Here is a 23,325-nt window from a genome sequence, read left to right as displayed (position 1 = left end):
GACTCCAGTGGAGGGACAGTGGCTTGGGGAAAGGAGTACAGAAAGATATGGTGAGAAACTGAGTTGTGTGGTTTCAGGGCAAGGGCTAGAGAAACACCTGCCATTTTCCCTGTGTTAAGACCTCCTCCCACACAGCCAAATCTTAATCTACATTAGCCTGGTAAACTCCACTCTCCCCACCCTGATAACTCCCTGAGATGCCGCCCCAGCCACTCATGTACTGCCAGAGGCTCTTTTGGCAGCAGGCAGTCAGCCTTGGCCCACTCTGCAGTCTTTGGTAAAAAACTGTCAAAGGTCTGCATGCCCCAGGTAAGCAGTGGATGACCTCGATGCACACTGTGACTTTCGTTGAGTGTCCCCAGGCTCAGCACTGGCAACAAATCGGAATCTGCAAAATTAACAAATTAACCTTGTGAACACCCTCTCCCCACCCTGGTGACTCCATTAGACCCTGCTACACCCACTTCCTGTAATGCTCATATCTCTTTCAGTGCCTGAGCCGTATGGGAGGCAACAGGTGGAGGCAGGCTGCAGGGTGCCCTGTGCCTTTGTTAAGCTGCTCCAGGTCCAGTATTGGTGGCTGGGGCTTTGGTCTGCAGCGTGACTTCTCTCACACACCTTTAAGTCCAGCACAGGCAGTTACCAACTGCAGATTTATTTGTAGGTCCTACCAGGTAGTCCTGAGGTGGTTACAGGCAGCAGCTGACCTTGGCCTGCACTGGATTCCATCCCAAGAGGCCCCAGAACCAACACACCCAGTGGCTGGCTTCAGACCACAACAGAACACCACCTGATTAGCCCCACAAGCAGAACACCCAAAGGGTGGTCATGGAAGGCACCAGAACCTGCTCTGTGAGGTGAACCCCCACACAGCAGTTCATACGCTGTGGTCATGGCCAATCCTCACAGCCAGTCAGACAGGGTCAATCCCACCCACTGATGTGCCAACAGCATCAAGGCTCATCTATAACAGGAGGGCACATACAACCCACACAGGGAACACTCCTGGAACATCCAGCTCACATGATCAGGGAGACTGTGCCACTGGGTCTCACAGAACTCCTACTACATAAGGCCACCCTGCCAAGACTGGGAGATGTAGCATGTCTATCTAATATGTAGAAACAAAGACAATAGAGGCAGCCAAAGTGAAGAGATTAAGAAACATGTCCCAAATGAAAGAACGGGAGAGAACTCCAGAAGAAGAACTAAACGAAATGGAGGCAAGCAATCAACCAGATACAGAGTTCAAAACACTGGTTAAAAGGATGCTCAAGTCACTTAGAGAGAAATTCAACAAAGAAATAGGAAGCATTAACAAAGGACATAGAAACCATAAAAAGGAACAAGTCAGAAATGAAGACTACACTTACTTAAATGAAGAATAGCCTAGAAGGAATCACCAGCAGACTAGATGAAGCAGAGGATCAAATCAGCAATTTGGAAGACAAGCTAGCAGAAAACACCCAATCAGAACAGGAGAAAAAAGAAAGAATTTTAAAAAATGAGCATCGTTTAAAGGACCTCTGGGACAACATCAAGCATGACAACATTCACATCATAGGTACTAGAAGGAGAAGAGAAAGAAAGGGATTGAGAACCTATTTGAAGAAGAAATGACTGAAAACTCCCCTAACTTGGTGAAGGAAATAGACCTCCAAGTCCAGGAAGTGCAGAGAGTCCCAAACAAGATGAACCCATACAGGCCCACACCAAGACACATCATAATTAAAGTGGCAAAGGTTAAAGACATAAAGAGAATCTTAAAAACAGCAAGAGAAAGCCAGTCAGTTACCTATAAGACTGCCCCCTGTATCTCAATAGAAGCTTTGTAGGCCAGAAGGGACTGGTACAAAATATTCAAAGTGATGAAAAGCAAGGACCTACAACCAAGACTACTCTACCCAGCAAGGCTATCATTTAAAATTGAAAGGGAGATAAAGAGCTTCCCAGTCATGAAAAAGTTAAAGGAGTTCATCACCACCAAAGCAGTATTACAAGAAATGTTAAAGGGACTTCTTTGAGAAGAAGAAGGGGAGAAAAAAAGAGAACAGAAATATGAATAATAAAATGGCACTAGCTATGCATCTATCAATAATCACTTTAGATATGAATGGATTAAATGCTCCAATCAAGACACAGGGTGGCTGAATGGATAAGAAGACAAGACCCATACATATGCTATCTACAACAGACACACTTCAGATCAAAAGATACACAGACTGAAAGTAAAGGGATGGAAAAAGATATTTCATGTGAATGGAAACAAAAAAAAAAAGCTGGGATAGCAATACTTCCATCAGACAAAATAGATATTAAAACAATCATAGTAGGGAAATTTAACACCCAATTGACACCAATAGACAGATTTTCAAAACAGAAAATCAACAAGGAAACAATAGCCTTAAATGTCACATTAGATCAGATGGATTTAATTGATATTTTTAGAGCATTTCACCCCAAAGCAGCAGAATATACATTCTTTTCAAGTGCACATGAAACATTTTACAAGATAGACCACATATTAGGCCATAAAACAAGTCTCAATAAATTCAAGAAGATTGAAATCATATGAAGTGTCTTTTATGACCACAATGGTATGAAACCAGAAATCAATTACAAGAAAAAAATTGAAAACTACACAAACACATGGATGCTAAGTAACGTGTTACTACATGATGAAGGGGTCAACAATGAGATCAAGGAAGAAATCAAAAGATACCCTGAGACAAATGAAAATGAAAGCACAATGACCCAAAATCTGTGGGACACAGCAAAAGCAGTTGTAAGAGGGAAATTCATGGCAATACAGGTCTACCTCAAGAAACAAGAAGAATCTCAAATAAACTAATGCTAAACCTACAGGAACGAGATTTAAAAAATCAAAGGCAAACAAAGCCCAAAGTGGGTAGAAGGAAGGAAATAATAATGACAAGAGTGGAAATAAGCAAAATAAAGTAAAAAATACAATACATACAAAAGATCAATTAAATAAAATGAGAAATGAAAGAGAGATAACTGGCCACAAAAATACCAAAGATTGTGAGAAAACATCACGAGCAATTGTACACCAATAAATTGGACAATCTGGAAGAAATGGATAAATTCCTAGAAACATAAAATCTTTCAAGACTGAATCAAGAAGAAACAGAAAATTTGAACCAACTGATTGCTACTAATGAAATCAAATAGTAATCATAAAACTCCCAACAAGCAAAAATCCTGCGCCAGATGGCTTCACAAGTAAATTTTACCAAACATTCATTGAATTAACACTTATCCTTCTCAAACAATTTCAAACAATTCAAAAGGAGGGAAGGCTCCCACGCTCATCTTATGAGTCCACCATTACCCTGATTCCAAAACCAGACAAAGACATTGCAAAAAAGAAAAGTACAGGCCAATACCCCTGATGAACATATGACATTGGACAATTAAGTTCGTTAACTCATCCTAAAAATATGCTACATATCTCATTGTTGAATATCACTACGGTCACCTTCGAATTACTCCCCTGTGGGAAGTTATGAACCTAGCCCACCCTTCAAAGCAATTTTGGAACTCTTTTTCTGGAATGGCTATCAGAGCTGTCATCATATTACCCTTGATGTCCTGAATGTCATCAAAATGTCTTCCTTTCAATATTTACTTTATCTTTGGGTAAAGAAAGAAGTTATTGGGGGCCAGATCAGGTCAGTAGGGAGGGTGTTCCAATATAGTTATTTATTTACTGGCTAAAAACTCTCTCACAGACAGTGCCGTGTGAGCTGGTGCATTGTCGTGATGCAAGAGCCATGAATTGTTGGCAAAAAGTTCAGGTCGTCTAACGTTTTCATGCTGCCTTTTCAGCACTTCTAAATAGTAAACTTGGTTAACTGTTTGTCCAGTTTGTACAAATCCATAAGGAGTAATCCCTCTGATATCAAGAAAGGCTAGCAACATTGTTGCAACAAGTTCTCGAACTTAATTGTCAGGCCTCGTAGATGCAATAATCCTCAAGAAAATATTAGCAAATCCAATTCAGTAATAGAGTATAAACATCATACACCATGATCAAGTGGGATTTGTTCTTGAGATGTGAGGTTGTTTCAATATCTGCAAATCAATTAACATGATACATCATATAAACAAAATGAGAGATAAAAAGAATATGATCATATCAATCAATACAGAAAGAGCATTTGACAAAATCCAGCATCCATTTATGATAAAAGCTCTCAGCAAAATGGGAATAGAGGGAACATGACTGAACATAATAAAGGCCATATACAACAAACACGGAGCTAACATCATACTCAACAAGGAAAAGCTAAAAGCATTCTCCTGAAGATCAGGAACAACACAAGGATGCCCACTTTCACCACTTTTATTCAATATAGTGCTGAAGTCCTAGCCACAGCTGTCAGACAAGAAAGAGAAATAAAAGGCATCCAAATTGGGAAAAAGAAGTAACACTGTCATTATGTTCAGATGGCATGATACTATATAGAGAGAACCCTAAAGAGTCCACAAAAAAACTATTAGAACTGATAAATGAACTCAGTAACATAGCAGGATACAAAATAATAATCAGAAATTGGTTGCATTTTTATACACCCAATAACAAACTATCAGAAAGAGAAATTAAGAAAACAATCCCATTTATAATTGCATCAAAAAAAAAAAAAAATACCTAGGAATAAATTTAACCAAAGAAGTAGAAGACCTGTATGGGGATAATTATAAGACATTGAAGAAACAAATTGAAGAAGATACAAATAAATGGAAACATACACCGTGCTCATGGATAGGAAGAATTAACATCATTAAAATGTCCATTATGAAACCACGAAAGATCTTGGATAGCCACATCAATCTTGAGAAAAAAAAAAAACAAAGCTGGAGGTATCACACTACCTGGTATCAAACTATACTACAAGGGTATAGTAATCAAAACATCATAGTAGTGGCAAAAAAACAGACACACAGATCAATGGAACAGACTAGAGAGCCCAGAAATAAACCCATGTCTATATGGTCAATTAACTATGACAAAGGAGGCAAAAATATACAATGGGGTAAAGAGAGTCTATTCAGTAAACGGTGTTGGGAAAACCGGACAGATACAGGCAAAAAAAAAAAAAAAAAAAAAAAAATGAAACTAGACCACCTTTTTATACCATATACAAGAATAAACTCAAAACAGATTGAAGACTTAAATGTAAGATCTGAAACCATAAAATTCCTAGAGGAAAACAGGAAGCAAAATCTGACATTGCTCTTAATATTTTTTTTTTTTTCTGATGTATCACCTTGGGAAAGAGAAACAAAAGAGAAAGTAAACAAATGAGACTGCATCCACTAAAAAGTTTTTGCACAGCAAAGGAAACCATCAACAAATGAAAAGACGAACTACTGAATGGGAGACGATATTTGCCAATGATATATCTTATAAGGGGTTAATATCCAAAATTTATAAAGAACTCATACAACTCAACACCAACCAACAAACAAATAAACAATCCAATTAAAAAATGAGCAGAGGACTTAAATACACATTTCTCCAAAGAGGACAAACAAGTGGCCAATAACCATACGAAAAGATGTTCAACGTCATTAGTCATCAGAGAAATGCAAATAAAAAACACAATGAGATATGACCTCACTCCTGTCAGAATGGCTATCATCAATAAGTCAAAAACAACAAGTGTTGGCGAGGATGTAGAGAAAAAGGAACCCTCGTGCACTGTTGGTGGGATTGCAAATTGGTGCAGCCACTATGGAAAACAGTATAGAGGTTCCTCAAACAATTAAAATAGAACTACCTTATGACCTAGCAATTTCACTTCTGGGTATTTATACGAAGAAATCCAAAACAGTAATTTATAAAGATATATGCATCCCTATGTTCATTGCAGTGTTATTTACAATAGCCAAGGTATACAAGCAACCTAAGTGCCCATCAAAAATTGATTAGATAAATAAGAGGTGGTACAGACCGTGTTTCCCTGAAAATAAGATCTACCCCCAAAAAAAGCCCCAGTTAAGATCTCAGCCAGATGGACGCATTTAGTACATTATGACGATATTCCAGAAGAAGATGACATGATTATAATTGAATAAATGCAGATTGTTGTACATGAAAAGATACGACATCCCCTGAAAATAAGCACTAATGGAGCAAAACTTAATATAAGACCCAGTCTTATTTTCGGGGAAACAAGGTATATACATGGAATATTACTTGACCATAAAAAGGAATGAAATCTTACCATTTGCAACAATATGGATGGACCTAGAGGATCATATTAGTGAAAAAAATCAGACACAAAGAGACAAATATCATATAATCTCATATATATGTGGAATCTAAAGAACAAAATAAATGAACAAACAAAACAGAAATGGACTCACAGATACAAAGAACAAATTGATGGTTCCCAGAGGGACGCGAGAGTCGGGAGGCTTGGTGAAAAAGGTGAAAGGATTAAGTACAAATTGGTAGTTACAAAACAGTCATAGGGAGGTAAAATAAAGCCTAGGGAATATAGTCAATAATATTGTAATGATTATATATGGTGCCAAGTGGTTACTAGACTTATGGGGGGGGGGGTTTGCTTTGTAAATGACATAAATGTCTAAGCGCTACGCTGTACCCCTGAAACTGATATAAAACAATATTGAATGTCAACTGTAATTGAAAAAATAAACGCTCTCACAGAGCTCTGGCTGCACATACAGTAAAATGGGAACAATACAGACAATATTTGCATGGCCCCTTGCCAAGGATGACATATAAATTCATGAGACAGTCCATGTTCTATAATTCCATATTCTGATACATGTTATCACACGGAGGAGACCTGAGGAAATTATGCTAAGTGAAATAAGCCAGACACAAAAGTACAAATACTGCACGTTTCCGCTTATATGAGGCACATATAATTGGTCAAATTCACAGAGACAGAAAGTAGAAGGGGGCTGGGGGCGGGGGGTAGGAGTTAGTGTTTAATGGGTCCAGAGCTTCAGTTTGGGATGATGAAAAAGTTGAGATGGACGGTGGTGATGCTACAGAGCAGTGTGAACGTGGTTAATGCTACTGAACTATATAGTTAAAGTCAAAGATGGTTAAAATAAGAAATTTTATATTATGTATATTTTAGCACGATAAAAAAAAATGGCAAAAAAAAAAATGCTATCACAAAGAAAATTCTGCCTGGTGGGCAGGAAGAGCAGAGGTTGTGGAAAGCACATCTGTCATTTCAATGTGGCTGATACACACTCAGGCGGCAGTCACCATCAGCAGGGGCTTCTTGGTTCTGTTGTCCATAGGTTTGGTTGGCTCTGTCAGATTTGGGACAGTAGGCAGCATTTCGGGAAGGACTCACGTGGGGTAGGGTGGCCCCCTGGCCATCTGTCTGCTCTTCTACACCTGTCCCGATGGTTGAAGAACAGAGCAGCTGCAGAGCAGAACTTGGAACAAATCAAATGCGTGGGCAAAGAGCTACGGAAGATAAAGCTGGTGGTTCACAGAATCCGCTGTGGTGTCAGCTGGGCCTGGGTTCAAATCCCACTCTGCCCATGTCTAGCTGTATGACCTGAGACAGAGTATTCAACCCTTTGTCAGGCTATTGTCAGGATTAAATGAGGTAAAGTGTGTTGAATGCTTGGCACAATGCTTGGCAATAAATGAGAGAACAGTAAACACTAGGTTTTGTTTCAATGTTAACGGCAGAGTCAATAATGACCCATGATAGAAGAAATAAGGATGAAATGAAATCCTCAGTCATTTCATGGTTTGGTTCTGGGGACCTGCCTTTCCCCTAATTATAATCCCCTCCCTCTATCAAATCAGAAACACTTTGAAAATGAATGGTATCAACCCCCAGGTTGAATTTGTGCTGTAGTGAGAAAAGGTTACTGACTGTGCAATGCAGGTAAATCACTTCATGTCTCTGAGCCTCACTCAGTTTTCTTGCCTGCAAAATAGGTTGATATTGTTCATGTAGCATCATTGTGAAAATTAAATATGATGGCATTTGTTCAACACTGAGTACAGTGCTTAGGATATGTTTGTACAATAAAAAAACAGCCAGGAGGATGTTTGATTTGGTGTCTGACTATCAGGGTCAGATCCAGGCCCACTACCTGCTAGCTGAGCAATTTTGAACAGAGATATTAGTCCTCTGTATATCAGTTTCCTCATCTGTCAGATGGGAACGATCGTACTGCTACCCAGCCCAGAGAATTTTGTGGAAAACCTACAAAGAGGAGTCTTCTTGGGCACAGTATGTAAGGGTAAAGCATTCACAAAGGTGAGCTGTCATTTTTCCTAGTAGGGCCACTCAGCACCCACACATGAACGAGTGACTGGCACTGCCTTTCGGGCTGCCCCAAGCTGCGCGTCTACAGGCTGGAACTCACGACCAAATAGCCTGCCAGACACCGTCCTGCCCGCTGCCTCACGCACAGAAGCAGTGGGCAAGAAGCGCCTGCTCAGCACTTCTCTGGGCTGCATTTCTGCTGATCCTCCCTGGACAACAGTGCCTCTCCAAGCAGGCGGATCAGGAAGGGATTAAACGGGGGGTGGGGAAAGAAATGACCTCTGGTGGGAGACATCAGGTGGCCATTGGGGAGGCCACTCTGTCCAGCCAAGTGAGAGCCAGAGGAAGGAGTTGGGGGAGCAGCGCTGTCCTCATGTACCAAATGTCCTCAGGTCCAGGCTGAATGGACAAGGCTCTAAGCCCAGCTCTGTCACGAACTTGCTGTGAGGCCTGGGGGAAGTCACTTTCCTTCTCTATGCTCCTATATCCAATTCTGACATTCTAGAGTTCCAGGAGTAAAGGGAAGGCAGGAGGACAGCAGGCAGGGCACAGCTGTCAAAAGGTTGTGGGAGTTTGGACACCAGGTCCACCTCGAAGAGCCCACAGGATTTGGCACGAGAGTCACCTGGGCTCTGGACTCAAATGCTGACTCACAACTTACTGGCTGCATGAGCTTTACCCCGTTACTTAACTCCCAGAATTTCAGTCTTCTTGTCTGTAAAAGCAGTTTGCAAACCTAATTTGCAGAATCACCAGAAGATTAGAAATACAAAATGCATGCAAAGCCTTGGCATAGGATATATACTCAAATCATATACGTACAGAAGGTCATCGAATAACATTTTGTTCAACGTTGTTTCATTACAATATTGATGAGCTGCCATAGGAACTTAACTCTTGTTTATATCAATTAGCCTGTGGTAAAATTGGTTTCATTATTTGTCATTTCGCTTAAAGTTGCAGAACCTATTGATACCATCAAGTGAGGACTTATAGTGAATGTTTACCTACTTTATCACCTGTCTATCATCTATCATCTATCTATCTGTCTACCTATCTATCATCTATAATCATCATCATTTTTTTTTCTACAGAGAACAGCAACACCCTAATCTCCCAGCGGGATCCCTTGCAGTGGCAGTAGATGAGCTACCTGGGGGCACTTGCAAGTCCCCTTAGGGGTCAGGGTCTCTGTGCTGAGTGGGAGGGTAAAGTTCACTATGGGAATTACTCATTAGTTAGGAGCTTTCAGGTGAGGCTGGCCTGGCCTGGAGGTGCACTGTCCTGGTGTTTACTGGGAATAACTAAAAACAGCAGCTTTACTATTCTCCCCCTTCCCAGCCTCTCTCCAAGCCTGGGTGCAGCCAGCTCCTGTGGGGACAATGAACACAGAATGGGGTCACTAAATGCACCTCAGCATCCCTGGAGGCTGGCCACGTGGGTCTGTGATCTTCTTAGTATGGAAGTAATAGTGTGAGTAAATCACAGACTTTCTGATAGTATTTTACTTTTCTGGGAGTCTCCCCAGCACTGTTTATTTGGGGGCACGGATCTGAGGCCTCAGGAACTGCCCTGCTCTCCTCCCTCTCCTGGTCGGCTGGGCTGCAGATGGAGCAAGGCTAATGAGGACCACTCCTGCCCCTCCCCTACACACAGGTGGGGTGGAGGGTGAAGCCCAGCTGGGGAAGCTGTGTGAGTGCCCATTGGCCAGTTTGTGAGTATGAATGCCCATTGGTTAGTGTGTGTGGGGTGGGGGGGTGGAGGGTCCACTGGCCAGTGTGTGTGTGAGAATGAATGTGTGTCTGTTGGCCACTGTGAGGATGAATGTGTGTCCATTGGCGGGTGTATGTGCACACCCATTGCACAGTGTGTGAGTGTGAGTGTGTGTGTCTATTGGCTCGTGCAGAAGCATCCCTGGTGTGTGAGCAGAGACGAGAGGAGGGTGTTGGCTGGAGGCTGTGAGAGTATGTGAGCACTGAAATGAGATGAGCGTTGGGATGAGTCAGTGCATTGGAGAAAACGTCCTTGCAGGGGCCTGCAAGGCTCCTTAACCTGGCCCCACGACCTCTCTGCCCCATCTCCTAGCCTCTGCCCCTTGCTTTCTCTGCTGAGGCCACCCTGGCCCCTTGTTGCTCCTTAGATGTGCTCCAGCCTTGGGGCCTCGTCCTTGCTGTTCCCTCTGCCTGGAATGCCCTTCCAGCAGAGCTCTGCTCGGCTTACCTCCACCAAGCCTTTGCCAAGACTCCCCTTCTCAGTGAGGCCTGCCCAGCCCCCATATTTAATATTGCGATTTGCCTACCACCCCAAGCCCCTGACCCTGCTCTGCTGTTTCTCTGTTTGCATAGCACATGTTACCTCTCCACACTTATGTAATTTACTCATTTATTGTGCCTGTTGCCTGTTTCTCCCATGACGATAAGGATCTCCAGTTGTTTTGTTCACTGATGCATCCCAAGCACCCAGAAGAGTAGCATTTATTTTATGGCATATTTGCCTGTGGTTCCTCTTTTGTAACACGGGGATGATAACAGAAGCTATCCACCTCATAGAGTGGTTGGGCAGATTAAATGAATGAACACACCTGAAAGCACCAAGAACGGTGCTTGGCACATAGTTCAGTAAATGTTAGCGATCGCTACTACGCTCCATCACGGCTTGGGAGTGAGAATTAAACGTGTGGTTCATACGAAGGCCCTAGTGCGTTGGTGGTCAGAGGGGGTGAAGGTGCCTCACAAACCCTTCTCACCTCACTCCCACCCCAGCCCTTACAAGTCCAGGAAGGAAAATTCCCTAACCTTCCACAGTCATGGATACCATATTTTTGGACCCCCTTTGGATTAGGAAGTTGGTTATCAAGAAATGTATTACTTTTTTTTTCTTTTTTTTTAATCAAGGGAGGAAGCAAGCAAGCCCCCAGCCTGTCCCACCCAGGGCTGCATAGCTTCCTGATCCTGTAGGTAGTTAATGGAATGTGACCTTGACCGAGAAGCACATTCTCTGATGGGTGTGATTGCAGCTCAGACTATGCAGGACCCTAGCTCTGGCTCGACACTTGGGAGCCCGGATTCTTCTCCCAGCTCTGCAGCCCCCAACAGACGGTCTGACCCAGGGCAAGTCCCATGTCCTATCTGGAGCTGCGCTCTGCCCTGGTGCGGGGTTGGGATTCATCCATTGCTAAGGTCTTTCCAGTCTTGTCCATCATCCCTGTTTTGTGCCAGGCACTGGGGATACGGCCATGACCACAAGACACAAGTCCCTGCCCCATGAGTTGACCTTCTGGGTGGGGAGAGGGCAGATAGTAAATGATCAACACAATTAGTAAATTACTTAGAAATAATTAATTAGAAAGTGGAGTGTGCTATGGAAGAAACAAAAAGCCTCACACGTTAAGAGAAGGCGAAAGTGTTAGTGGGTAGGGAGGGCAGGCTCAGCTCTAAGTGGAGTGACCAGGGGTTACCTCATTGAAAGAGTGACATTTAAGGTGAGGGACATCCCACATTCTAGGAACCTATGAATCTCAGTCACCATTGCTACATTCCAGAGAGAGCACTGTTGGGGTCCCCTATGGTCCCCCATCTCTTCTTTTTCTCCATCTCTGAGCACACTCATCCCCAGCTGGCCCAGTGGGTGACAGGGCTGGATGACAGATCAGCCAAGTTCCCAAGAGTGGTGAGTGATTTACCACTGTCTTTATTCACACTCCGATATTTCATGGCTTCCATGGCTCTGATGGAATAAATATGACCTTTTATTCTTCACTTTGCTTAAGACTCAAGGTCAACAGCCCAGCTGTGATCTATCGGCTGTTCCCTGCACTGGACATCCAGGAGCCAGGGAGCCCCATGGCTGTCAGAGATTCATGGCGCCATCCTCCAGCTCTGCATGCCTGTCTGCCCCTCGGCTCTGGGCCTAGGCTTTACGCAGCCAGAGAGGCAGTGGTCACAGTGGCCCTGGGGGATGATGGCTCATTGAGGGCAGAGACCAGGCCATAAATCTCCCTCTCCCCTGAGCACACCCCATCACTAGGGCTGCACTATGACCCGGGTTCCATTTCAGTCCTGGGAGAAAGCAGCAATGGGGAGACCAAACAGCCATGGTTCAGTGGCAATTTATAAATTAGAATGCCCCAGGGCACGGTCATCAGTTTTCTCAGCATGGAGAAGGGACAAGAGGCAGGCATCAGCCCGCCTGCCTCAGAAGGAGTCCTCCAGGTCCTTTAGGCAGCTGAGAGGCCACCTCTGCTTTCAAAGAAGCCAGTGGCTTTGCTTGTCAGACATTAATTACCAGCAGGACCTGGAAGTTCTTCCACTTGTCTAACCCAGAGCCTCCCTGCTGCACCCACCTGTTTCCTCCATACATGTGGGTGGGTGGGATGGTTTGGTCTGGTTCACACTTGCCCTCTTTCCTCATGGTGGTTCTGAGTGACAATGGGCTGATGGTCTGGTTTTCTGAATAGATTAGTCAGGCTGGAAAGGGGACAGCCTAGAAGGGAAATGGGGTCACTGGCCTCTATTTTGAACACACCAAATGTGACCCCAAGGTAGCCATCTCATTGCTCTCCATCCTAGCTCACGTCCTGGGAAGAAAAGTGATCGGGCGTTGGCTGGAGCACAGCAGGCCTGGGTTCGAATGCTGGCTCTGCCACTCCCAAGCTGGGGGACATTGGGCATCTTACCTAACGTCTCTCATCCCAGAGATTCCTCCCCTGTGAAGAGGGCATAATAGTAGCAGCTGCCTCCCAGGGGTTGTGTGCACGCTCAGTGCAGTGGTAAGCAAATAGCAATCACTCAGATGCTAGCTGTATGTTATCCAGGTGCCATGGGGCAGGCCCTGGAGCCAGAACACCTCGGGCAAGCCTCTTAACCACTTTGTGCCTTAGTTTTCTCATCCGTGAAATCAAGATAATAACAGCACCTTCTTCATCAGGATGTGGAGAGAATTAAATGAGCTAATAAATGGCAACCGCTTAGCATAGTATCTGGTATGTAATAACTTCTCAGAAAGGTTGGCTCTTAGTACCATTATCATTCCCGAAGTAGAAAACACTTGGCACTTTTGACCTAATTTCCATCAATTGGTTTTGTGATTTATAATTCACTTCCTTCCAACCAAAGATAGCAGATGACTTGCCACATAAAAACACGTCTAAAATGAGACAAGTAAGTTTTTAAAATGTGATGTGACAGATCAGAAAACAGTAAGAAGGCTTGAACTAAAGGCCTGGATCCCAGGCTGGTTTGTTGTGACATCCAAACACTAATTTCAGACATAACCCCTACATACCCACAAAGCTGCCACGAAGCCCTGGGCCACTTCATCTTGGAAATAGCCTAGGGAGGAGGGGACATGATGGCCTCAGAACACTGTGAGGGGAGTGGCTTTGTTAGGCTCACCCTGTCTGTATAGGACTTGAGACAAAGGAGGGCAGAGAGGGCTTCGGATAAGGGGCACCCTCGATCCAGGAGGGAGTGTCTCAGTCCACTTTGCTCTATCCAGGCCACATCCAGCATACTGCCCGCTGATGGACCCTAACCATGCAGAAGGATGGCACAGCCTGGCTCACATCTGAGGCAAGGGACCAGAAGATGTAGCACAGAACACACCCCTTCCTGCTCCAGAGACAAACATGGCGGCCCTAGATGTGCACTGCTCCCATGTCTCCTCACTGACTGAGCTCCTGCTTGATCTTCTAAGCCATTTCCTCCAGCAAGACGTCCCTGACCTTCCCGGCCGAGGTCAGTGCCCCAGGATCTGCTCCCATAGAACCACACACAGCACTATCACAGCTGCAGTAACCGAATCAGTCACTACTCAAGCACATAGCCCTTTAATGTCTGCCTTTCTGGGACATGTGAGCCGCAGGAGACCAAGAGTGTCCTGTTCATGGCCATCTTCCTAGTGAGTGGCCCAATCCTGACATTATAAGCATAAAATAAACACTTCTTGAATGACTAAAGGTGAAAGGTCAAGAACAGAGGAAGGAAGGGAGGAAGTTGAATCTGTAAAAAAAAAAAAAAAAAAAATAGCATTAGGTGAGCCATGAGAATTATCTGCAAAAATTAAATGGACATATTATGGAAGAAGAATTTGTTTCCTTCCTGATGAGGATGAAGGTAGAATCTAAGAGAAGGAGGGGGAGGGTGACGGATGTGAGGTCTGTCATAAGGAAACCTTTTTAGCCAGAGCTCCCAACATGGTGTGGGCTCTTGAAAAAAAGGAGGGGCAAGTTTTTCGTGTCTGGAAATTATCCCCACTTGGGGCCAGTCAACATTCCAGGTGTTGTAGGAGTAGGTGTGATGGGTGAGAAGTATGTGGGCATAAGGATTCACAGAGAAAGGAGAGGACTGACCTGGGTGACCGTGAACTGTCCCTTTCTCACTCTGGACCTTTTTCAATCTAGGAGAGTAGCAATAACTCGTCCCATTTTAGAGATGGAAGAACAGAGTCCAAGAGAATTGTGATGAATGAATAACTAACCTGGTCCCAAGACTTTGGTTTTCCCTCCCTATCCCTGAACTCTCTTAAGCCCTTTGCAATATATAGACACAGGGGAATTGGGCTTTCATGTTGCCTTATGACCCCTTCCTGATCCCCTCACCCCTCCTGCTGCTGGGAGCGCCACTATGCCCTCCATCCTGTCCATATCGTCTGTTGGACTGTTCCAGAGGAAACCACTTCAGTATCTCCCTGGTTTCCACCCATGACATATGCAAAGAAACGCATCTCTAATGGTAGAATTTCAGGCCCTCTGATCTGTGAAGGAAGCATTTTTGGATGGCATCTTATTCCTGCGCCCACTCAAGGCAGCATGGGGGAGACTGGGGTTTGGGTCTGAACCTGGGCACCTGTGCTTTCCCAGCATCAAGGAGGCAGCCACCACCCACGCAACTTTTGCTGCATGACAGAGCCATCCTTCCAGCCCCCTGCCTGAGGGAAAGGAATGTTACCTACCTGACCAGGGAATTTTCAAAGCCTCCCTGTCCCACTCAAAGTTTTTTTGAGTGACAATCAAAGCTTGGGGGAGGAGAGCAAAGCCACCTCGAGAAGCAGCCCTTGGCACTGGCTCACAGTGGCATTTTAATGGGCAATACAAATCTCTGGTGTTCAATGCTGGCTGCTGCCACCATCTCAGCTCCTTAGACCCTGCCTCCACACCAGGACCTGGACAGCCTTCTGCCCTGTCTTCACACATCCCAGGAGAAAGACCATAGTTCACCAAGCCCCTGACCACTGGCCACCTTCGTACCCACAGCTGTCACCTCTCTTGCTGCAGCCAGGCACCAGTCAAACACACTTAAGAGCCACTAGAGAAGGAGATTTATTCTCAGAACTCCTGCAGCACATGTTTAATGAGCTCATTAAACAAGAATATAAATAATCACTCCCTGTTGGAGTAAGAAGACTTGAGGCAGAGAGGGTGGGGGTTGCTGACTGAGCAGCTGGGGCAGATGGGTGAGATGTTCTGCTCTGGAGAGGGAGATTGGATCTCCTCTTCCCTAGAGGCTGTGGGCTGTTTCTTGGGCCAGGCAGGTGTAGACCCAAGAATTCTGACAAAAAAACCATCACAACATGCTGCTTTGTTCCGTACCTGAGAATTTCCTGCTCACTCACATGCCTCCAACCTCTTCTCCTTCTGTCCTCGTAACAAGCCTGAGAGGAAAAGATGGAAGGGGTCCTTCTCCCATTTTATGGATGTGAACAGTAAGGGGTAGGAAGCTCTCAAGACATAGCTAAGACCCCTACAACCATCCTGTAATTTGTCTCCCTTCTTCCACCCCTGGCCCCCTGTAGTCTATTCTCCACCCAGCAGCCAGAGTCTTCCTTTTTAATCATATCATGCCATTTGCCTGCGTTCAATCCCCAAATGGCTCCCATCTCATTGAGGATAAAGGCAAGGCCTCATCATGGCCCACAAGGCCCCACATAATCCAGCCTTGTCCTGTCCTCTACCCTCATTTACTGTTACTTTTCCTCCAGATGCACTGGGTTCCTTGCTGCTTCTCCAACATGACCAGCTTGTTCCTGCCCCAGGACCTTTGCTCGTGTTGTTTCCCCCACCTGGTTCTCTCTTTCACTCCATTCAGGTCTCTGCTCCAACGTTACTCCTTAGAGGGGCCATCCTTGACCATCCATATAAATCAGTAACGCCTCAGTCTCTGTCTCCTTACATTAATCGTTTTTATTCCTAGTGTATATTTAAAAATGACTGTCCCTCTCTCCCATAAGAATGTAAGCTCCTTGAAGGCCAGGACTTTGCCTGTCTCATTCTAACCCTAGGGTCTTGATTAGCGTCTACTCCAAAGCAGACACTCCATACATATTTGTTGATTGAATAAATGAAAATCTAGCTACCAGAAGTCAAAGTGCGGTTTGTGCCCAGACCATCCATTTCCAAATCCAGAGTTTTCTCCTCCACAGAACATGCTACCCCTCAGAACTTGACCTTGACTTCCCACTGCCAACAGGAGAAAGCCTGAAGTCAGGACAGAGCACCTGCTACGAGCTCCAGTCGCACCACCTCCAAGCTGTGGGACCTCAGAAGTCACCTCAGCACTTGTGGATGAGCATCTTCCACTGTCAGGTGTCAATACCACACCTCAGAGGGTTGGCTTACCAACCATGAGAACACACAGCATGTTTTTAGAACAATGACAGGAATGTAGCCAGGGCTCAGGAAATATAGCTATTTTGTGTAACATTCAAGGGTACAGGTTGCCCTCTCCCATCCTCTCTGAACAAACCTTCTATTATTTCCCTAGACCAGAGGTTCTCAAAGTGTGGTCCCCAGACTGACAGCATCTGCTCACTGATGAGAACTGCAGATTCTCAGACCGCACTCCAGACAGACTGAGTCAGAAACTCAGGGGAGTAGGTCCCTGCGTGTGTGTGCTAACAAGTCCGCCAGGTAACTCTGATCAGATCTGAACCATTGCCCTAGAGACAGCCTTTTCCATTAGGTACACCAGATGTGGGGGACTGAGTTGTTGGTCCTGCTTCTTCACTCCCCGGTAATAAAATGGTACTTCCATAGCCTTGCTGTGGCCTGATGGTGGGTGAAGTGTATGCCCTTCCCCTTGCTTCTAGGTTTGGCCATATCCCTTACTTGGGCCCATGTGATTTCGCAGAGGCCTGATATTGGCCTTTCCAGCAGGGCTCGCCCTTTTACATGTCTGCTATCACCGTAAGAAGAGCGTACTCTGTACAACCACTGCCCTTCGGCTTACGCTCCAGAATGAGATATACAGAGAAGGTCTAAACCAAACGTGGAGCCTGGAGCTCAGCCCAGGCCGGCCAAGCTGAGACCAGTTGAACTCCAGCCAACCTGCAGAGCCACAAGTAAGAAGATGAAATATTAGTGGTTGTGAGCCACCTGGACTTTGAGGTTGTTTGTCACGTAGCATTATTGTGGCAACAGCTGACGAATATACCAGGGGCCCACACAGGTCCGTGACCAGGCCCGATCATGGCTGCCTCTGCCTCTGTCTTCACAGTTTCCACCTGAAAGATCGACCTCTCCCTGCTTCTTTCCAAATCCCACCTGCACCCCAGGATACAGCTTACATCCCACTCCACTGGTGCCCAGAAGCCCCCCAACCCAGAATATATCCCCCCGCCCACTCTTACCTGGGCATGTGAATTCACTTCAGTTAACTCATGAAAAAGCTCAAGTGGATAAAGTTCATCAAGCAATTCATTCCTATTTTAACCTTTTAGGTGGCTAATCACTAAACTACAAAGCCCCTTAACTTAGTATTATCACTAGCTAATTACCTAGTTAGAAGGTTAAGTGTTTAATAGTTGCCTGTGATGTTTAATTTCTGACCACTTATCTTCTTTACCATTTAATAGAAGATTCCACATCTGGATCTGTACTCTCCCCCACAGCATCAGCCCCACAGCCACAGAACAAGTTGGAGCCCATCTTTGCAGCCCACCCCAGCTAGAAATAGCTCTCCTTTGTAAATAGTTAATGAGCTCGTTCATCCATATTGCACATCTCCGTGGCCCAGCTTTCACCCTGGGCTGGCACATCAGTCTGTGGTTTTGCGTGATTCTGCTCGCTCAACCCCCGTCCCCCACCTCTGAGACTTTGAAGATGATGGGCATTAATTTGACTTCATGTCCTGAACCCTTCTGTCACTCACAGGGTGCCCAGTCTCGTCACACACACACATGCCAGACCATAGGCTTAATTGGCAAGAACTAACACACCCCTCTTGTCTTTTCCATGTCTCAGTGTCTCCAGAGATGAGAACAGAGCACTGACAGTGAGACAGAAAAGCAGCCTGGATTATCTTCCTTCCCAGGCTGGCCTCAGCTACAGGCCAGCTATTGGGTTCTGGGACTGTGTGGGCAGGTGCCAAGAAACACTGCTTCCGCCACAGCTTGGTGGCAGTTGCATACCTCCCCGTCGTTCTCCTCTCCTAACTTCCAAGCAGAGCCCTGATTTTATCTGGCGAGGCAAGGTGCCTGAACAAACAACTACCTTTCTCAGCCTCCTCTGCAGGTTGGAGGAAATACAATGACAGAAGCAGAAGTCACTGGGTGAGACTTTTGGGGGGCTCTCTAAAGGGGCTGACTCATGCAGGAGGATGGTGCCTGTTTGGGTTTGGGTCCCCAGAAGTACACCCTGAGACAAGGATTCCAGTACCAGTAGTTTATTTGGGAGGTAGTCCCAGGACGCTCTGGTAAGGGAATGGGAAAGGGAGTCCATGCAGGGTGTTTCGCTAAGCAAGTCACCAACTGTGGGCAACGAGGGTTCAATTCTCCTGGGATCCTGTGTGAGACAAGCACAGAACATGACTCAGTTGTCCTCCTCTCTGCTCCCCCAAGGGGAGGAATTTGGAGTATTAACCTTCCAACTCGCTGTGTTATAGGTTGGGGTTGCTTCTGGGGACAAGCCCCCTGCACTTTGGCCTGTCCTGACTATGGGCTGGGCATCCCAGAGAAGGTCCCAGGTGGAAGTGTCAACAAGCACAGAAGCAGGAAGCCACACATCAAAGATTGTGCAACTGAACTGCAGAAGGTAGCCTTAGACCCTGAAGTCTTCCGCTGTGCTCCCATACCAGCCCTGAACTACCTCCATGGGGAACTGCATCACATGCCACAAACCAACCCTCCATTTGGTTAACCCATTGTAGTCAGATCTCTGCTACTAGAAAATGCCCTTCTTTTATGCTTGACATCATCTTCCATTTCACGACAACCTTGTGAGGCAGGCAGGACAGTTATTATTAACCCCATTCTGCAGATGAGAAGCCTGAGGCTCCAAGACGTAAAGTACAGGGAGAAAACAAAAACTACTGTGTGGCACCCCTGATTCCATCCTCCTTGTACAGGTACACCTTGGAGAAACTGTGGGTTCGGTTCCAGCCCACCACAAAAAAGCGAGTATTACAATAAAGCGAGTCACATTCATTGTTTTTGGTTTTCCAGCGCACATAATGTTATGTTTTTACTATACTGTAGTATACTGATGGTTCAATAACATCATATCTAAAAATGTACACACTTAATTAAAAAATACTTTATTGCTAAAAAATGCTAACCATCATCTGAGCTTTCAGGGGATTACAATCTTTTTGCTGGTGGAGGGCCTTCCCTCATTGTTAATGACCGTTGATTGATTAGGGTGCTGGTTGCTGAAGGTTGGGTGGCTGAGGAAATGTCTTAAAACAACAATGAAGTTTGTCATATTGACTGACTCTTCCTTTCATGAATGATTTCTTTGTAGCATGAAATGTTTTGATACCCTTTTACCCACAGTAGTTCTTTCAAAATCGGAGTCAATCCTCTCAAACCCCACCGCTGCTTTAGCAACTAAGTTTATATAATATCCTAAATCCATGGTTGTCCTTTTAACAATCTTCACGGCATCTTCAGCAGGAGTAGATTTCATCTCAAGAAACCACTTTCTTTGCTCATCCGTAAGGAGCACTCCTCATTCATTAAAGTTTTATCATGAGATTGCAGCAATTCAGTCACATCTTCAGGCTCCACTTCTAATTCTAGTTCTCTTGCTATTCCCACCATATCTGCAGTTTCTCCCTCCACTAAAGTCTTGGACCCCTCAGTTATCCATGAGGGTTGGAATTAACTTCTTCCGAACTCCTGTTAATGTTGATATTTTGACCTCTTCCCATGATTCACAAATGTTCTTACTTAATGGCATCTGGAATGGTGAATAGTTTTCAGAAGATTTTCCATTTACTTTGCCCAGATAGATTAGAGGAATCACTATCACACCTATAGCCTTATGAAATGGATTTCTTAAATAATAAAACTTGAAAGTCAAAATTACTCCTTGATCCATGGACTGCAGAATAGATGCTGTGTTAGCAGCATGAAAACAATGTTAATCTTCTCGTACATCTCCATCAGAGCACTGGGGTGACCAGGCGCATTGTCAAGAAACAGTAATATTTTGAAAAGAATCTTTTTTTCTGAGCAGTATTTCTTAACAGCAGGCTTAAAATATTCAGTGAACCATTGTGTAAACACAGGTGCTGTCATCTAGGCTTTTTGTTCCATTTATAGAGCACAGGCTTTATAGAGTAAACTTAGAATAATTCTTAAGGGCCCTGGGATTTGCAGAATGGTAAATGAGCATTGGCTTCAACTTAAAGTCACCAGCTGCATTAGCCCCTAACAAGAGAGTCAGCCTGTCCTTTGAAACTTTGAGGCCAGGCATTGACTTCTCGCTAGCTATGAAAGTCCTAGGTGGCATCGGCCAGTAGAAGGCTGTTTTGTCTACATTGAAAAATCTGTTTTTTTTTAGTGCAGCCACCTTCATTAATTATCTTAGCTAGATTTTCTAGATAACTTGCTACAGCTTCTCCATCAGTACTTTGCATGTTTATGTTATGGAGATAGCATCTTTCCTTAAACCTCACGAACCAACCTCTGCTAGCTTCAGACTTTTCTTCTGCACCTTCCTCACCTCTCTCAGGTTTCATAGACTTGAAGAGCGTTAGGGCCTTGCTCTGGATTGGGCTTTGGCTTAATTGCAATGTCGTGGCTGGTTTGACCTTCCATCTAGACTACTAAAACCTTCTCCGCATCAGCAATAAGGCTGTTTTTCTTTCTGATCATTCACTGGAATAGCACCTTTAGTTTCCTTCAAGAACTTTTCCTTTGCATTCACAACTTGGCTCACTCTTTGGTGTAAGAAGCCTAGCTTTCAGCCTGTCTCAGCTTTTGACATGCCTTCCTCAGTAAACTTAACCATTTCTAACTTTTGATTTAAAGACAGACACATGCAACTCTTCCTTTCACTTGAACACTTAGGGGCCATCGCAGGTTATTAAAATGGCCTAGTTTCAATGCTGTGTCTCAGGGAATAGGGAGACCTGAGGAGAAGGACAGACATGAGGGAAACGCCGGTTGGTGGAGCAATCAGAACACACACAAAGCCACCTTGATTAAGTTTGCCACCTTACATGGGTGCATTTAGTGGTGCCCCAAAACAATTACAATAGTAACATCAAAGATCACCGATCACACATCACCCTCACAAATACAGCAATAATGAAAAATTTGAAATATTGTGAGAATTACCAAGTGTACCAGAGAGACACGAAGTGAGAACATGATGTTGGAAAAGTGGAGCCGATAGACTTGTTCAAGGCAGGGTTGCCACAAACCTTCACTTTGTAAAAAACACAAAATCTGTGAAGCACAATAAAGTGAAGTGCAATGAAACTATGCCCGTATTAATCCCTCAGGCTCAGCTGAGGGGTCAGAAAAATGACTCCAGCAACTAAAATGCGCAAGATGCTGTGTTTCCTAAGTGTCTCCCATACTTTATCCCTTTTGGAGATATCCCCACTTGAAGGGATTTTTATTTCACTGTTATAGATGGAGCAGTCTCGGAGAGGCGAGAGGACTAATACATGGTAGAGCTGGGACTAGAACCCAGGTTTTCTGTCTTCTCCCCTCACCAGAAATTCAGAGAAGAAACCCCTCGCTGTGGGACTTTCAGGGGCTCTACCCACCAGTGCTGCTCATACCCCTAATTTCCCAACGGCAAGACGCTGAACACCCATCAGACTCACTGGGGGAGCTTTGCAAACATTGATCCTCAGAGACCATCACTCCACGCTGACTCAAGATCTTCTGGAGGGAGTATACTCTCCAGGGGATTCCAGTGTGCCACCAGGGCTGGGAAACACTGGGATGGTGTTTGAGGTCAGAACAACTGGGTTTCATGACTTGCCCACCCACGGTCTGCCCACAGCTGTACTGAGGCTAAAAGGAGCTAGCTGCTGTGAACATGCTTGGGAAAATCTACTTGTCAGATGAGTGTTTGATGTCATTCTGATGGCTGCCACCACCAGCCCTGACCCCCAAGTTCTAGGCACTCCTCCCTCCAGCCCCTCCCGCTGTAAACCTTCTTTGGCGTTTTTCTGGTGTGAAATTAACAACATCTCCATCCCTACCGTCAGACTAACAAAACATATGTGTATAAAATTGACAAGGGTTTTCTGATTCTCCCTTACTAGAGGGGGGGAAGCTTCATTTCAGAAGAGAGGCAGACCCAATGCACACTAATCCCTTTACTCCTGCTAATTATTTCTATCCTCGGAGATTTCTCCTGCCAGAGCTTTTTGAGAATGATGAAAAAATGACAAGTAGAGAAACTACTCAACTCTGAACAGATGCTGTGAAGGCTGTGAAGATGAGGGGTGTTATCTTCTCATGCAGAGCAACAGGGCAAGATGAGAAGGCAGTGATATGATCTGAGACACTCTTGGAAGGTATCCCTGAAAACCGGCTCTCCTATACACAGACTTGCTGTGGGTTTTGAAATTCCACTGTTAGAGATGCACCTGTTTGGGTCTTCCAGAATTCTCAACTGAACTACAAAAATTTCTAAAAGGGGGTTACACATTCTACTCTCCCAGATCATTTTCCTGGTTTACAACATTCTTGGAGTAAGGCTTTGAAGAATAGAACCATAAGAGGCAGCCTGGAGAACAGAGACAAGAATGGGGGGGGGGGGAGCAAAATGGGAAAGTGGGCA

The 23,325-nt window shown here is 44.8% G+C and overlaps 1 protein-coding gene and 1 non-coding gene across 2 annotated transcripts in view; one reads left to right on the top strand and one right to left on the bottom strand.

Moving 5' to 3' along the window:
- Positions 1 to 23,325, bottom strand: part of LRFN2 (leucine rich repeat and fibronectin type III domain containing 2) — a 198,159-nt gene that overhangs the window by 21,738 nt on the left and 153,096 nt on the right. The gene's annotated exons all lie outside the window — the stretch shown is intronic.
- LOC141571937 (U6 spliceosomal RNA) lies at positions 6,700 to 6,802 on the top strand. Its single transcript, XR_012496979.2, has one exon. It is a non-coding gene; the product is annotated as a U6 spliceosomal RNA (small nuclear RNA).

This window comes from Rhinolophus sinicus, chromosome 2, assembly GCF_057876585.1.
Source record: "Rhinolophus sinicus isolate RSI-liver-muscle chromosome 2, RSI-T2T, whole genome shotgun sequence".
Lineage (NCBI taxonomy): Eukaryota > Metazoa > Chordata > Mammalia > Chiroptera > Rhinolophidae > Rhinolophus > Rhinolophus sinicus.
This window is presented reverse-complemented; position numbering and strand designations above follow the sequence as displayed.